We start from the raw sequence: 16,421 nt of genomic DNA, 5'->3' as shown, positions 1-16,421 counted from the left end.
GTGGGTATATGCTAGGAAACTACAGCTCCTCTATAGTGGGGCCACTCACGTCTTGATGGAGTGACAGTGGGTTTATACCTTAGAGTATCACTTTTATACCACATGTGTGAGAACGTATTTTGTGCTACCCCGACAGATGGCCAGCTTGACGACTTACCACTGTCTTCTAATTGGTTCTTCTTGGGTAGGGAATGCTGAGAAATGAATCTACCATATGAAACTGTGGTGATATTTGAACTAATGAATGCAGATAAAGTGTGAACTTGGATTATTTTCATTGAAAAAAACCCTGACATTTGAAAGTGTGTTAGGTCATTGGCATATCTACTAGGGAAAGGTGCATGTAGACTTTTCCTGATGTACAAAATTTTAAGCCAACTCAGCTGAGTGCAGAGCCTACACACACATGCATTTGCTACTTGGGCTGTCAGTAGGTATGCCAGAAATGGGCAATCGCCATTGCCAGGACATTGTTCATAAAATGGTAGTGCATTGTACAAAACCCAAAGAGTACTCACACAATTCTTATATAAAATATATTATAGGAATCATTACAGAATACAAACAGGATCTTCATTCTTTTTCCAACTGGACCTGTAATTTACAAAAAATACACTTAGGCTTAGGCACTGTATCTCAACCTATTGGTCATGACACCTTTGGAGGATCAAATGACTCTTTCACAGGGAATGTATATCAGATATCCTGCATAATGGATATTTATATTACAATTCACAGCAGTAGCAAAATTACCAGTACGAAGTAGCAACAAAAATAATTTTATAGTTGTGGGTTACCACAACATGAGGGTGTTAAAGGGTCACAGCATTAGGAAGGAAGGCTGAGAACCACTAGGCTAAGATCAAGCTAACTTCTGTTTCCACATCTCTGGTTTCCCTGAGAATTTATGACAATGGTAGCAGGAAGAGAGGAGGTTCTCAGATCAAGATTCTATGTTATCCTGCTGTGTGATACTGTCAGCAAACACCCAAAGCTCTGCACCATGTGAAGAAAATTAAGCATTTTTTTTCTTTTTCACTTTTACTGATTCAACCCACATCTGACTGTTGGGAACAAACAAAATAAATTTGTCCTAAGTGCTGCCATTTTGTCTCAGACTCCATTTTAATCATAGGATGAAACTAATTCAAGTTCCCAGGCCCTAAGGGAGCTTCCATTATTCCTCTTTCCTTCCCTAAAACAGCATGCCTGGTTCTCACCAGCTTCCCATAGTCAGTCATCTCGTGCTCCCCAAAGCATGACCGTTCCAAAACATAGTGATTGTTTTCAACCACAGCTTCTGTTATTCACCTTTGTTCCCCAAAGCAGAATGACTGTTCCTAACCACAAGAGAACAAATGGATTTGATTGGCTGAACTGTAAAGCCTACACCCTCTATAGGTTGACATAGACACAGATGTTTGTGGTTTTCAAGCATATACACTCTGTAATATTCTGGCTTGGGGTCTCAGTTCAGCTCCCGAGTCTGTTCTGTGGCCCTGACTGATCAGTAGTTGCTTGATTCCATTCAATTTCTGTCATCTGCATTGACCTGGTGTTTGAGTTATTTTAGGTCTAAGAGGACCCCATAACAAAACAACTCTCCTTGGCCTGCACTAAGTGTTTCCCCAAAGCTACATTGAAACTTGGTGGAGGAACTTTCTATCAGTCTGCTCTTGTGAGATAAATCCCTCCTAAGAGGTGCCTCCATGTTCTAATTATCTACCCTAAGCTTCTTGCTTTAAAGATTCACACCTTAGTGCCCCTGTGTTGGATATGGGAAGCTTCCACCACATTAGCATTTGAGGATCAAATGCCATATGTCTTAACAACTAAAATTATCCCAGAGGAAAAATGATAGGACATAGAAAAAAAATACAAAGTTTTTTTTTTTTTATCTATAATGTTCCTGCCTCCTTTTGAGTAAAAATCATACAAGTTTTCATGAAAACAGCAAAACAAGTGTTAGAAGAAAAGGTCCCCTAACATACACTGCAGAATCTGATATTTACATCTGCGTGCCCTGTTCAATAAAGGATGAGCTGGTACAATGCCATTGCATCTTCTCTCACAGGAAAGCCTGTAATATCTATATTGTACATGATCAGCTTATTTTACTCAAATGTCATAGCCACTAAAACATAAAGGTAACATGAGTGTAGCCTTTCGATGTCAGAAAAGCAAGAGCCATCTTACCTTAATGAGTGGTGGCTCTGCCTCCTCTTCTTGTAAGGTCTTCATTTGGTCTTCAGACAACACAAAGAGAACACAATTAACTCTCAGCTCTTGGTACCACTTATTAAATACTAAGGGCTTCAGGCTTGATATAGACAATGGTATATAAATTTAGTTTGAATTGCTAACTTTAAGGGGTGTGTAGTTCATGAACAAGCAAGGTTGGGCTGCTGCATTGGAGACAAATGAACACAACTTTTCTCTTTTCTATATATTGGAAATCCATCTTAAACAGCATGAAACAGTTGTTGGATTGGCTAAACACTAGAATAAATGTTAGCGTAAAATGCCAGATTTCTACCACTTATTCAGACAATTTTGAGGTCAGGAAAACTGACTCTACTTTGTAAATACCTGTCAAATGTATTTTAACCACTGTAGATGGATATGTGAGAGATTATGTTCACTATTGAGCATGTAGGATGTTTTATAGAATCACATTTTTTTCTGTATGTGTATACATGATGTCCGGTGGAGTGCACATGCTATGGGACATGTCTGGAAGACAGAGGAAAGTTTTGAATTTTGAATTTTTTAATATTTATTTTATATGTATGAGTCTTTTGCCTGTGTAAATGTATGTGCTGGGGCCCACAGAAGCCAGAAGAGAGTATCAGAACCCCTGGAACTGGAATTGTAGACACTTGTGAAATACTATGCAGACGCTGGGAATTGAACCCAGGTCCTGTAGAAGAGTAGTAAATGCTCTTAACGACTGAGTCACCTCTGCAGTCCCAGTTTTGGAGGGTTTCCCCCACTCTCCTTCTTTTTTCTTGTTGTTTTTGTTTTTGTTTTTCTTCCCCTCTCCTCCTTCTATATGGTATATGCATTCTGGAAATGCAAGTCAGGCCACCAGCTTTGGGAAGCAAGCACATTTACCTAAAGATCTATTTCACGAGCCCTAGCATAAAGGCTTTACTCTTCATAATGTACATTTGAACCAGAGAAACAAATAGAATATCAGGTTTAAGATGAAATAATATGGATCTATTCATCTTTCAACATAAATAATAATAGCTTGTTTCAGAATATAAGATACTGAAACTCTCACATTTTTAAAGTCACCTCTACACATCACATTGATTTCTCCCATTTTCCTTTACTCTGTCATCATTTGTATTCATTGTGTGAAGTGGCTGCCTGGGTTCGCTCCAGCCAGCTCACAGTAAGGTGAGGAAGGATGATGATCTAGCACCCATGGACCACTGAGGATAGATTGCATAGTTCCACATCAGAGTTTCACAAGGGTGAAACATCATGCTAATACTGGAATGCTACCCTGGGTACATATGTGTAACTGTACCAAGGTATGTAGCTCACACATATTCACAACTTCTGGGTGAAACTTATACTTTAAATATCAATAGAAGGTCTCATATTTTGAAATGGGTTTAAAGCCAAGCGTGATGAGTGACATATACTCACAGAGCATGGATATCCCAAGTGGTGAGCATTACCACTCCCTATCAACACAAAACCTTCCAATGTATTCTCCACATTGTAAAAAATGATGAAATCTGACCTTTCTGCACCAATATCTGCCCCAGACTATGTAAGTGTAGACTCTTCCTAATCACTTGCATTTTCTTTAGTGTCAGAGATTCAGAGACTTAAACAGAAGATAATTTCCTTGAATGGTGGAAGCGACAGTCTGGTGCTCAGAATCAGAGACTACATATCCAATGCCCTCCTTGGCCTCCTCGCTTAGGAGACCATGAGCTTGGACACATTCATCACTGTCTCTCTGGTCACACCACGGGATGTGCATCAGAAGTAGAGAAGGACGTGTGGCAATGCTGTCCCTAGTGACATAATGAACATAACGTTGCACAAATGCCCAGGAAACTTAGGTATTGGCAGACTGCACTGCTCTAGACCTCACAGCCTAGAATGCTTCCTGGATTCATCCAGAGAGCCCTCAATTACAAATTCACAAGGCGCTGTGCTAGAATGAATGCCTACTTATCCAATTTAATTTCACACAGACTCAGGTAAGACAAGTCAGCCAAAAATGTTTTAAATGGGGCTGGGGAGGTGGCTCAGTGCTTAAAAGCATTTAGTCTTGCAGAGGACCAAGGCTCAGTGTGTAACACCCACAAAGAGGTTCACAACTATTTGAAACTCCTGTTCTAGGGGATTTGGTTCCATTTTCTGCCCTCTGTAGGCACAAAACATGCATGTGATAAGTGTACTACCATGCAGGCAAAACATTCATGTGGAAGGAATAAGAATAAATTAGCAAAAATACTAAAAAAAAAAAAGCCCCAAAACCCTTTAAACAATGCTTGTGTTAGCCTGAGTACATACTAAGTGTCCACTACTAAAGCAAAGATGACATTGCTTTCCAGGATGCTCCAATTGCAGCGTCTTCAATAGATCCATAGAGTCAGAGGAACCCCAGAACACTGGATGGGTTAACATTTCATATTAAAACATCTATGATTATAAGACCTGGAAACCACATCTTCTTATATTTAGCTACTGGCCAAGTCACAGGGCAGTCCTTATGCTTGCAAGGCATGAACTTTAGCAGCTGGCTGTCCTCCCTGCCCTCCAAAAGGACATTAAGAGGAATGGAAACAGGTGTGTTTTTGAAAGCTTCATCTCTTCATATAATGCATGTAAATTTTACATTCTATTTATGCCACTAAAAAAAGACAAAGTAGATTTATGTTTGTATCACATATGTTCATCCTGACATACTTACCATTAAAAAATTTCCATCTCTGATATGTGTGTGGTTTCAACAAAATGGAACATATGAAATAAGTAAAATACATGTTAAAGAAGGAAGGCACCAAGAGGAGAAAGAAGCAATTTCTGCTTGGAGTATACTTGCTTCCTTTTTAAGAAGAGGAATCAGAAAGAGACAATAAAGGAGAAACTGAGTCACTGTGCTTTTACTAGAGTCCAGCTCATGTGACACAAGATGATCAATCACACATAGCTCCAAACTTACATAGCCATCTTTGCTGCCAGGGGATTTGAAATGGAGTTTCCCATTTTTAATGCAGAAAGAGTCTGTCTCTCTAATTAAAATTGTCTTTGGGTTGGCTTACTGTGATTCGTTATCTCAGAAGCTCTGGTTTAAATGTGAAATATCCCCCATAGTCTGTGTTTGAACTCTTGCTCACAGCTTGTGGTATTGTTTGGGAAGGGTTTGGAACCGTTTATAGGTGGGCCATTCCTGAAGGAAATGAACTGTGGGGCCAGAACTTGAGGCTTGAGAGCCAAGCCCTGCTTGTTCCATGTCTGCTTCCTAAATGCATGCCTACAGATACAATGGAAAGGGCTGACCTCTGTACTTGCTTTCCGACTTCCACGAGTCCTGCAATGGCTTCCTCATGCTGATGGAATTATGCTCTTGAGCTATGATCCAGAATAAGCCCTTCCACCTCTAAATAGCTTCTTGTCAGGCTTGGTCACAGCAATGAGGGAAGTAAGGAGCACACTGTGATTCTCCCTGTTTGGAGGGACACTAAACTGACTCGCTCCTTCCCACTGCTTCTCAAACAGCTACTACGACCTGGTGTTCCTAGACTCTTCCATGGCTCAGACTAGGAATGCCATCACTACCTACGTGTTCCCGTCTCCTCACTTTGCAGCTCTCTCAGTTACCCTGCATCTTCTTGACACTCTGTTTGGTCTGTTCAGCTATTGCCGACTGAGAAGACAGGGGCTCACACACACACACCCTGCTGTTGACAGCAAGGGAAACCACAATACCCGACATAAAAGCAGCCTCATATTTCCTGTGTTCCATATCATTCAATGAGAACAAAATAGATACAGAAATGCATTTTATGTGTACATGTGTGCTTCCTGCATCTGAGTCTGTGGCGCATGCATTCCTGGTATCTGTGGAGCTAGAAAAGGGTGTCAGATCTCCTGGAACTGCAGTTAGAGATGGTCATGAGCCAAGATGTGGGTGCTTTGGAGCAAATCCACATTCTTTTTTTATTTGTTTGTTTGTTTTTTGAGACAAGGTTTCTCTGCATAGCCTCGAACTCAGAAATCTGCCTGCCTCTGTTTCCCAAGTGCTGGGATTAAAGGCATATGCCACCACCGCCCAGAGCAAATTCACAATCTCTGCAAGAGCAGCCAGTGCTCTAAACCACTGAACTATCTGGTCAAAGTCTTTAAATTAATTCTTAAATATCTCTTTAAATGCTATAGCATAGTTCTCTTGAGCTAGGGAATTTAATATTCACATATTAAAAAGTGCTGCATGACAGCTTTATTCCTTTTACATCTGGGAACAGTATAATCCATATAGTGAGCAACAAACTAATTTTTAAATTTCCACAATACCTTCAAAAAAGTGCTGCAGATTTCTTCATTTTGATGTTCTACTGAAACTATAGCACTGTGTCACAGCATTTTTTTCTTAAAATTTAGTCTTCTCATCAGAGCTGAAAATGGATTGTATTCACAGCAAAACGAGTTAGGATAGCAGAATGGTATTTTAAAAGAGGAGAATGAGTTCACTGTTCTGTCTTTAAATATTTGATCTCATCAAGTACACTCACTTGATTCAGAACACGACTTCTGGAAGCTAATGCATGAGTGAGCGCACACTTAAAATATGTATTGTATGGTCAGTGCAGGTAGATGTCAGTCTAAATGGATGAGATGGTAGCACAGAACTGATTTAACAGCAGAGTTAATGAGCATGGGGTGACACCTGATGGTTAGCCTCTACACTAGTAAAGCCTTTCATGACTTCTCACTAGAACTGGCATGGAGAAGAAGCCCAATTATGACAAACGTGCAGTCTCTCCCATCAGCAGATCGAGGATCTGATTAAAGGCAGGGTAACATTTTCCCCCTGTTTCTCATTTTACCTTCTGTGCCTGTCTCCCCATTTTGTTATGTTGTTGTCAGACAGGCACTTTGTACCAGCTTAGGCTGGCCAGGAAGTAATCCAGAGATTACTAATAACCTTGAACTCCTAACCCCCATTTCTACTTTTGGAGTGCTAGGATTACAGGCCTATGTGCCAGCACCCCTGTTTATACAGTGCTGATGAGCAAAGGCAGGACCTCCTACATGACAGGCCCTCTACCACTGGAGCTACCTCCCAGCACACATAGCCATTTCCTATCATTCACACTTGAGAATGTCTGCATCATGGTACTTAGATGATACATTGGGCTTTTGACCAGTGCAGTAGTCATGATAGTGACTACTATCTCTGCAGGTGTACCTGGGAAACTGGGACTCTTCTACAGTGGTTAATGGTGGTTTGATGACATGATATATGGACATTTTAGCTCACAGCATCTATAGTGGATCACATTTGCATATATAATGTGGATCTTGGCCTGAATATGGGGCACTTATCTCTTTGTCTTGGTTGACTATTCTAGGGAGGAGTTCACAGAGATAGAAAAACCCCAAACATAACTGTGATGAGGTCTGAACTAATTAATGGAGAGAGAGTGTACACTCTGATATTTCATTGAATAGATGCTGGAAACAGGGATGAGTGTTTGTCATGTCTGCTCAGGAGAAATAGATATAGACACATCCTGGTGTACAAAATCTCAGAACCAACCAAGATGATCACATCTGAATGTTTACATGGTACACAAAGGGCCATAATTTGTTGCTTGAGATTCTGTTTTTGTTTTTAAAATAAAGTCCCAGTTATCAGTAGGTGGCTGAGATCACAGTGGTGTATCTGAGAAAAGACAAGAGGAGTTATACAGTTCTTATCCCAAAAATATCTTAGGAAACCCATCTCATGATACGTACAAGTTCTTTTCTTCCTTGGTGCCACCTACAATATAGAGAAAAAAAAACACTCTTAGGCCCAGACTGTGCTAAGTACCTGGCCTTGAGTTTATTTGGTGGTGTTCTATTCTTTGGTGCTGATATCCACTCTGGGTACTAGACAAGTGAGGTGGCCCTATGGCCCTGGGAGAGCATGGTTCTTCAGGTCATCCGGTGACACAGACAGATGGAGATGAGCTAGGAGGAAAGAGCTGGAGGGAGCCTCGCTCTGCACCAAGAAGCAGGGTGCCCAGGGAGTGGAGGTGGGTTGGGAGGAGGGCCTTCTATTAGCTGGTTGCTGCAAGATTGATCCTGAAGAGATTAGAACAGAGGTCAGGTGGGATAGTGAAAGTCGCCTGAGTCTCAGCCCAGTGTGCCCACTGGAGTCCCTTGGTATAAAGTGTTTCTGCAGGTAGGCAGCTGACACGGTGGAGAGGTGATGGACTAGAAAGGAAACTGAGAGGGTTGGCAGGAAAGGGCTAAGTGGACCCTGGGTCTGCACCAAGAAATAGAGTTCCTAGGGGATGCAAAACACAAGTTCTTCAGGAATAATATGTCTGTTACTTTTTGATTGAACATTATACAACATCACATCTAGAAAGGAACATTTGCTCAGGAGGAAATGACTTCCTAAAATACATCTGAAACTGACATTTGGTATACCTTTGTGAGTCAGGGATGACTTGGTACAATTTTATTCCTGCCTCTTCCTAAATGAACACCTTAATATCTATAGTGTCCATGATATTTATTTTTCAAATATTGTATCAATTAGAAATAACAGATTTATGAACATAGCCCTTCTACCTTAAGGAATGTGATGATCATCTTACCTCAGGTGACTTTGCCTCCTCACCTTCTGAGGCCTTTTTCTGGAGGTCAGTTGGAAGAACTAGGAAGACACAAATAACCGTCAGAACATGGTACTGCTTGAATTACCCAGAGCTCTTTGCTTCAGAATGGATGTAGTTGATTAGCAAATATGACTGGGCTAGTACTGCACCATTGTACTTGATGGGAAAAGGACTGAGAGTAGACAAGAAGAAAAGTCAGGGACAGTTGTTTTGACCTTTTGAGTAATGGGGAGCTAAAGCAGTGTGAAGCAATCAATCCATCTTCAACTGGGTAAAAACACTAAAGTAAGTTGTATGCTTAAATGAGAGCTCCACCATGTCCAGACCATCCTAAAGACCAAGAGAACTGGTACTGCTTTCTATTTATCTTTCAATCCATTTCAGTGCCCACAAGCTCACACTCATGCACACACACACACACACACACACACACACACACACACACACACACACATGCATACACATATTCACATCACACTCACAGTCTGTATTTGTCACAGCATATAGGAATTTAAATTTGATAGTGTACATGTTGTCATAGTCGATTTAGTAGCAGGCACAAGTCACTTTATTCATACACTTATCCTTTCATGCATAATAAGAGATTACTTAAGAGTGGAAGGGACTAGAATTCATAAACAGAATCTATGTTACATCATCCTCTGATCTTCTTTTGATATGCCATCTATTTGTGTACATTGTGTGAGTAGGTATTCAATTTCTGACCAAGAAATCCACTGAGATGATTTAGAATAGGGATCTGGACCTTATTGACCACCAGAATTACTTAACCCAACTCTACATCAGAAATGCCAGAGGGTTGATGCATTGTGTTAGCACTGGAGTGGTAGGTAGTGTGTTCTTATGTGTGACTGTCATGAGCTGTGTACTCATATTGTCTCAGCCTCTGTTATCACTAAAGAACATCTCAATCCTGACTTTAAGACAGATGTGTGGGCTGATCCAGGACCCCCAAAATGTGCATGCCCCCATCCCCAGTGTTTGTGAACTAACCAAAACCTGGGGTTCTATATGCTTTACATATAATGACCATGGTTAACTTTGACATTCATGCTATAATACCTGCCCCTGGGGTTTGTGAGCATGAGCTCTATCTCATGAGGTATATATTGTATAGGATTTCTCAAGGCTGTTAGAAATCAAGATATTTGCACAAATGATAGATCTTCCTCTATAGTAACTAACAGCTGAATGATGAGCCAGATCAACAGTTCAGAGTATCAGCTTCAGGACCACAATCTGGGCTCCCATCTTAGCTCTTCCACCGAAGAACAGAGGAGTCTGGGTACTTTCATCACTATCTGTCTTTGATTCCAGTCCTGGGACGTGCACAAAGAGTAGATAAGGATGTGTATGTATGTGCTGTTGGTGTGTGAGTTAATGAACACAGGGATAAGGACATGCGTGTCTGCACTGTTGGTGTGTGATTGGACATGTGTGTCTGTACTGTTGGTGTGTGAGTTAATGAACACAGGGATAAGGACATGTGTGTCTGCACTGTTGGTGTGTGAGTTAATGGAACCCAGGGACAAGGAATATGTGTATCTGTGCTATTAGTATGTGAGTTAATGAACACAGGGCATGAGGTATAAATGCTCAGGAAGGTTATTTGTTGGGAAAATGTACTGCCAAAGTCCTCCCAGCTTAGTCTCAGTCAGACATTGGATTCCAAATTTCCAAACCATTGTTCTTCTGACATATGCCTGCTTAGAATGAAGGTGGCCATTTTTATTTTATCCAGACTCAGGATAGATAGCGTCAGTTAAATGTCCACACTCCTAAAGAAAGGTCAGTGTTGTTCTCATCAATCTTCCAGTTGTCTGACTGTGATCAGTGGACTTGTTTCAATGATGTAAAGCCCAGAATAATAGATGGATGAACATTCTATAATAAGACATCTAGTATTGTAAGCACTGGAAAGCCCCTACCTTACATTATTAATGCTTCACAAATATAAGGGCCTGTCTACATTTAGCTATTTGCACAAAAATGGAAAGACTATAGTTCAACTTCTCAAAAGAACTCAAAAATGAAAGATTGGGAGGCCTAAGCCACATAATACATAAAAAAATGGTTAGCTATTAACATCTTTTCAATGTTACATGTCTATATGAAGACTTGTTTAGTCGATAGTCTGAATTGGTATTACAGGACACATGTACATTATTTACTCACTGTTAGATATAAACCAATATTAAATACATATGTTCTTATTCATCAGTCTTTTTTTTTTTTTTTTCTGGACCTCTGGTAGCTCCGGCCAACCCTGTTTGCTCCAGTTGCTCCGCTCATTCTGGACCAAAGATTTATATTATAGATGAGTACACTGTTGTCTTCAGACACTCCAGAAGAGGGTGTCTAATCTCATTATGGGTGGTTGTGAGCCACCATGTGGTTGCTGGGAATTGAACTCAAGGCCTCTGGAAGGGCAGTCAGTACTCTGAACTGCTGAGCCATCTCTCCAGCCCCCTTATTCATCAGTCTTGATGATTGATTCCATTCTCATTTTTTTTACACGCTGATGAAAATGTTTACCTTTGGAGGACAGTGAGATGAAAAAATTAACTATAACTGAGCTTTCTAGTGACTCACATAAAACATAAAATGTTTTCACTTTAATTAAATATAGAAAGTACAATTCCCTGTGAACCTTGACAAAAATGAAAAACACATGTCCATAATTCCCTGAATTTATACATCTTACAGGGAAAAAGAGAGACTACGTTAAAAAATAAGGATATACATAACTATGAAAAATACCTCAAAACATTAACATTTTGGATTCTTTCCAGCTTTATGAGATATATTTCAATGCATATAATCTAAATCATAACATGCAGTAGCTGGGTATTGTGGCACATGCCTTTATTCCCAGCACTCAGGAGGCAGACACAGTCATCTCTGTGAGGCTAAGGTCATCGTGGTCTGCATAGTGACTTCCAGGATACCCAGGGTTACTCACAACATGTATTGTCTCAAATATATGTATGCCATGAAATTGTCCTAAATACACCAGGGAATATCTATGGAAAAACTTGATGAATTAAATAAGTAAATTATAGAATAAAACTGTAAAGGATAATCAAAATTGTATATATTAAAGAGAAAGATTACTTGAACAAAATATGTTGAGAAATGACCAGTCCAGTTAAGGGATGACATTCAAGGGTGAATATTACCTTTACAAGAGCATCTGCTTCCCATTGTGAAGTCTCTATCAAACCAAAATATACAATTCTGCACTATCCCAAGTGTATGTTGAGAAGTCTCACATCACACTGAAATTCAGAACCGAAGCCTCATAATATGATCACATAACCATAGCAACACTATGTCACAGAACTTTCAGAATGAATTCACAATCCATACTGTGAAATCCAGGATCTGCTAGGTCACTGAGCCAGCAGTTGTCTCAGCTGCTAAGAGCACCTTGCCGTATAAGCCTGTGACTTGAGTTTGGTCTATTGAACCTGTGGTGGAAGGAAAGGACCAGTTCCTCAAATTGTCCTCTAACCTGCATCCATGTACCATGGCATATACATGGGACATACTAACATACACACTAATTATGCACACAATAGTGATTTTTAAAAGAATAGGTTATAAGTAATATTATATGCACAACATCGTTTGTCTGAGAATATACCTATCATAGTACATATTTTGCCTCATCTATTCCTGACTTAACTGAAAAATTTTCTATCACTGTATAAACAATGAGCTATTTTCACCAAGAAAATAATAGGAAAAGTGGTTTTTTGAGACCATTCTCCTTGGGCCTTAGCATAACTTTACTAAATATAAAATTTAAGAACCTTCAGTATGAAGCCACAGCTATAAAGTCTCATCAACATGGCTACCTAGATATGAGCTCAACAAGGACAACACAGACATGCCAGAGTGGGTGGGCCTTGCAGGTCCAGATGCCCTCAGCCCAAAGGCTCTACATAAAGAACGACAGGCAGCTAAAGAAAGCTGACAACAAGAGAAATAGTCTTCCGCAGGAAAGAGTACACCCATTAGGTATCCAATACCAAGTGTTCAGCCCTGAAAACATAGGCATACAAGAAAAAGTATACAGACTAATATACAGGTTGTATTTAGGAATATATTGTATATATACTTATATGCATATACCAGAAATTAATTTTAAAAAGAAGCTATAAATTTGAAAAAGAACAAGGTGGGGCATATGGAAGGGTTTGGAGGGAGAAATGGTGAAATTATAATCTTAAAATTAAAAAAACATACTCAATTAAAAAAAAACATACTCAATTTCAGAAAGCAAAGGAAAAAAAAAAGGCTCCCTAATTTACTTTATGAAACTACTGTGACTGCTATACTGAAGATAGTACCATGAGTTTACAAAATACTGATGGTGCCATTTGGCTATTCTCCAACCTATCCAGATATTCCATCCTCCCTCACTCTGACCTAAGAACAAGGACAGGCCTCATTCCTGTGGAGATGCTCTGTGCCTAGTCGCACTGCGGTTCTTAGGGCTACACGTGGAATGTCTGCTTCCTAGGGAGCTATGTGGGCACTCACTCATGGTGAAGAGATAAGAAAAGTCCCTACTGCTCACGCAACATCACCCACAGATGCACTGAAACAAACTGTCCTATAAAGGGAATATGTGAAGGCCAAAAGTAAAAAGTAAAAAAAGCAGCTCCTGAAGTGGAAATTTCTGGTTTCTTTAGAGACTTATGTCATGTGATGTTTTTCTGGAAACTGTCTTAGAGAGGATGTTTTTGCTGAAGCAGACATGTGGGAGGATGTTTTACTGAGAAGAGACGTGTGATTTTTTTTTTTTCAAAGCTGCCTGGAAAAAGGGCATGCGATGTTGTGTTAGAGCGGACACTTGAGAGAACACCATGATGTTTGGAAAGGGTATAAGGATAACCCAACAGACAGTGGACAACACTGTGTAGTGTTGGTTTGCCTTGCCACTCTGCTGGTCATCATTGGGCTTTGCGGACACTGATCTTTGCTGACAACACTTTCTGGTATTGGTTTGCCTTGCCACTCTTTGCTGGTCAGCATTTGTTGTAACTTCACAGAGAGAAATGTAACCAAAGAATTTGTGGTGGTAGTCCATGGACTTGGGCGGATTGGCAGAGCCTTGTAGATTACTTTGGATTGAATTGTCATTGCTGATTCGTGAATGGTGTTTGTGAGTGAATCAAGCTCTACTGCTGATTCTTTTGCCCTATTAGCCTTTCCTTTCCATTACCTCTGGTAGATGGTGGGCTAAGAGGGTGGTTAAAGAATTTAAGAACCCCTATTAAAAGTAGGTTTTGAAAAAATATAAGTCTACAAGGTCCTCCAAAATGAGCCTTCCTGTGTAAGAAGCTGTTGAGAGCTTTGGGTGCCATTTCTAGGAATTTGGCATTTGTCACTGGGCTCAGATAAGAATATCAGAAACAGTGACCATGGGGCTTACGACTTTGCTTACTACTTTAATTATTACCTTGTGTGATCCTTTTGCTTACTACTTTACTTGATGACTCTCTTGTGTGATCTTCTTGTTTACTACTTCTCTTGATTACTTTCTCTTTGATCTAAGAACTATGTTTTTTGTTTTTTATTTGTTTGTTTTGTTTTGCTTTTTTTGGATATACCTAGAATAATATAAAAACAGACTGGAGAGCAATAAAGCTGCTTCAGCCTCAGTACAGGCTGGAGTCATGTTATAATTTTGTCTGTTTTTTCTTTTTTTTTTTTTTTTAAAGATTTTTATTTATTCTATGTATATGAGTACACTGTAGCTGTCTTCAGATACCCCAGAAGAAGGCATCAGATCCTATTACAGATGGTTGTGAACCACCATGTGGTTGCTGGGATTTGAACTCAGGACCTTCAGAAGAGCAGTCAGTGCTCTTAACTCTGTGTCATCTCTCCAGCCCTGTTTTTCTTTTTCAATCCTCATTCTCTCACTTGAGACCCTGTTGACTGACTGAACTGGCTTGGTCAGATGGTGCCTCAACGTTGGAGCTCAAGTAAGGGGGGATATAGAGAAGGACACCACTGAGAGAGGAGTGCTCAAAAAGGGAAATGAAAGATTTGGGCCAGCGGTGAATAAACCTTGTAAAAAGAGATAAGATAATGGTAGAATTTAAATGAAAGATAAAGGAAAATAAAGCAGATTTAGAATAAACCTTTTAAGAATGGGACAAGGTAATGGCAGAATGTATTTTGTGTATGCATTTAGAGTAATGTTAAAATGTAAAGGAATGAAGATAATTTTCATAGATGCTTTTAGTGTTTGGATCCTGATTAGAGGCAGTTTACATGAGAGAGAGAATGGGTTTCAGAAAAGTGGTTGTCCCCTCTGTCTGGGACACTTTGGCAAAAGAGAAGGAATGTGAACATAGGCTGTTCCAGAGCTCTCCCAGGGACAGAAGGAGGTCAGGAGACATCCTGCTTCCTCTCTGGCTCCCACTGGTTCTGGATCCCTTAGGATACCTGGGTCCCTCTGGCACATCTAGTTCTCTTCCCTCTCTGTGTATTGTCTGTCCTTGGCACTCCAATCTGTCCATGTCTTTCAGTTTATGTCTGTGTTTTTGTTTTGCTGTGTGATTGTTGCTCTGTGTTTCATGTTCAAAAGAAAAAAATGGTTAAAACTTTATCTGCTGGCTGTCCACCCCTTGATTTAGTCTTAATTCATTAAAATAAAAATTGTCTCAATTTATACAACAAAAACTGATAAGTTGCCCTGCATCTGTAGCTAGGAGTCTAGCACAGCTGGAGAAGCCCTGCTAGGAGCTGATTATCTGTACAAGCTGCTCTTCCTCCCCCTCCCCCCGCCCCTCGGGACCAAAAACCAAGTCTTTATTGGCCTCGGCTACTTGAGGGGGATGAATCGGGAGGAGTGGGTAGCACCGATACTGGGCCGGCCATGCTTCACGGGCTTGTAGGTGATGGAGAACTCCACCAGGTAGTGGCAGATCATCTCTGGTTTGGTCTCCACCTGGTTGAAGGTCTTGCTGTTGTACATACTCACCTGCTGCCGACCATCTCTGGGAGAATGATTATGTCCCTCAGGTGCGTCTTCATCACCTTGGGCTTCTCCATGGGTGGCGCCTCCTTCTTGGCCTTTCTCAGGCGACAAGCTGCTCTTAAAGGGGCCAGCAGCTTCTGACTTCATTGGTAAGGAAGCTGATGGTGTTTCTCCTAGAAAATCTCTGTGATTGTGATTATTAGGTTCAGCAGGTGACAAGGTGCTCCTTTCTTGAAATTACAGCTAGAAAAAATAAGAAAATTTTGTCTAGTTTAAATATATAAGATGTGTGTGGCCACTCACTTCATGTTTGTTTCTGACTGGTCTTAAATGTATAAATGTTCTTTATGTCTTGCTTATAGATTATTGGCTTATACATTATTGGGCATGTTAAAAATTTGTAACATTGATACAAAAAGTTGGCTTAAAACTGGTAACTCAGGATTGGAGTCACTCTAGACAACAGCACATGGCATGAACCAACCCAGGGAAACAGGTTTTTAAAGATATCTCTAAACTGGGAAAATTTTTGTCCT

The 16,421-nt window shown here is 40.3% G+C and overlaps 1 long non-coding RNA gene and 1 pseudogene across 1 annotated transcript; both read right to left on the bottom strand.

Annotated features, from left to right (window-relative positions):
* Nucleotides 1–522: 522 nt before the first annotated feature.
* On the bottom strand, nt 523–12,330 carry LOC116073437. The gene is made up of 6 exons (XR_004111801.1): nt 12,065–12,330; nt 8,844–8,902; nt 7,993–8,017; nt 6,547–6,647; nt 2,197–2,246; nt 523–594 (listed from the first exon to the last, which is right to left on the bottom strand). It is a non-coding gene; the product is annotated as an uncharacterized LOC116073437 (long non-coding RNA).
* A 3,367-nt stretch (nt 12,331–15,697) lies between these two features.
* On the bottom strand, nt 15,698–16,193 carry LOC116073626 (annotated as a pseudogene).
* Nucleotides 16,194–16,421: the final 228 nt, after the last annotated feature.

The sequence above is a fragment of the Mastomys coucha genome, unplaced genomic scaffold (assembly GCF_008632895.1).
Source record: "Mastomys coucha isolate ucsf_1 unplaced genomic scaffold, UCSF_Mcou_1 pScaffold23, whole genome shotgun sequence".
Classification (NCBI taxonomy): Eukaryota; Metazoa; Chordata; class Mammalia; order Rodentia; family Muridae; genus Mastomys; species Mastomys coucha.
Note: the sequence above shows the minus strand (reverse complement) of the source record. Positions and strands in the feature narration are given on the sequence as shown.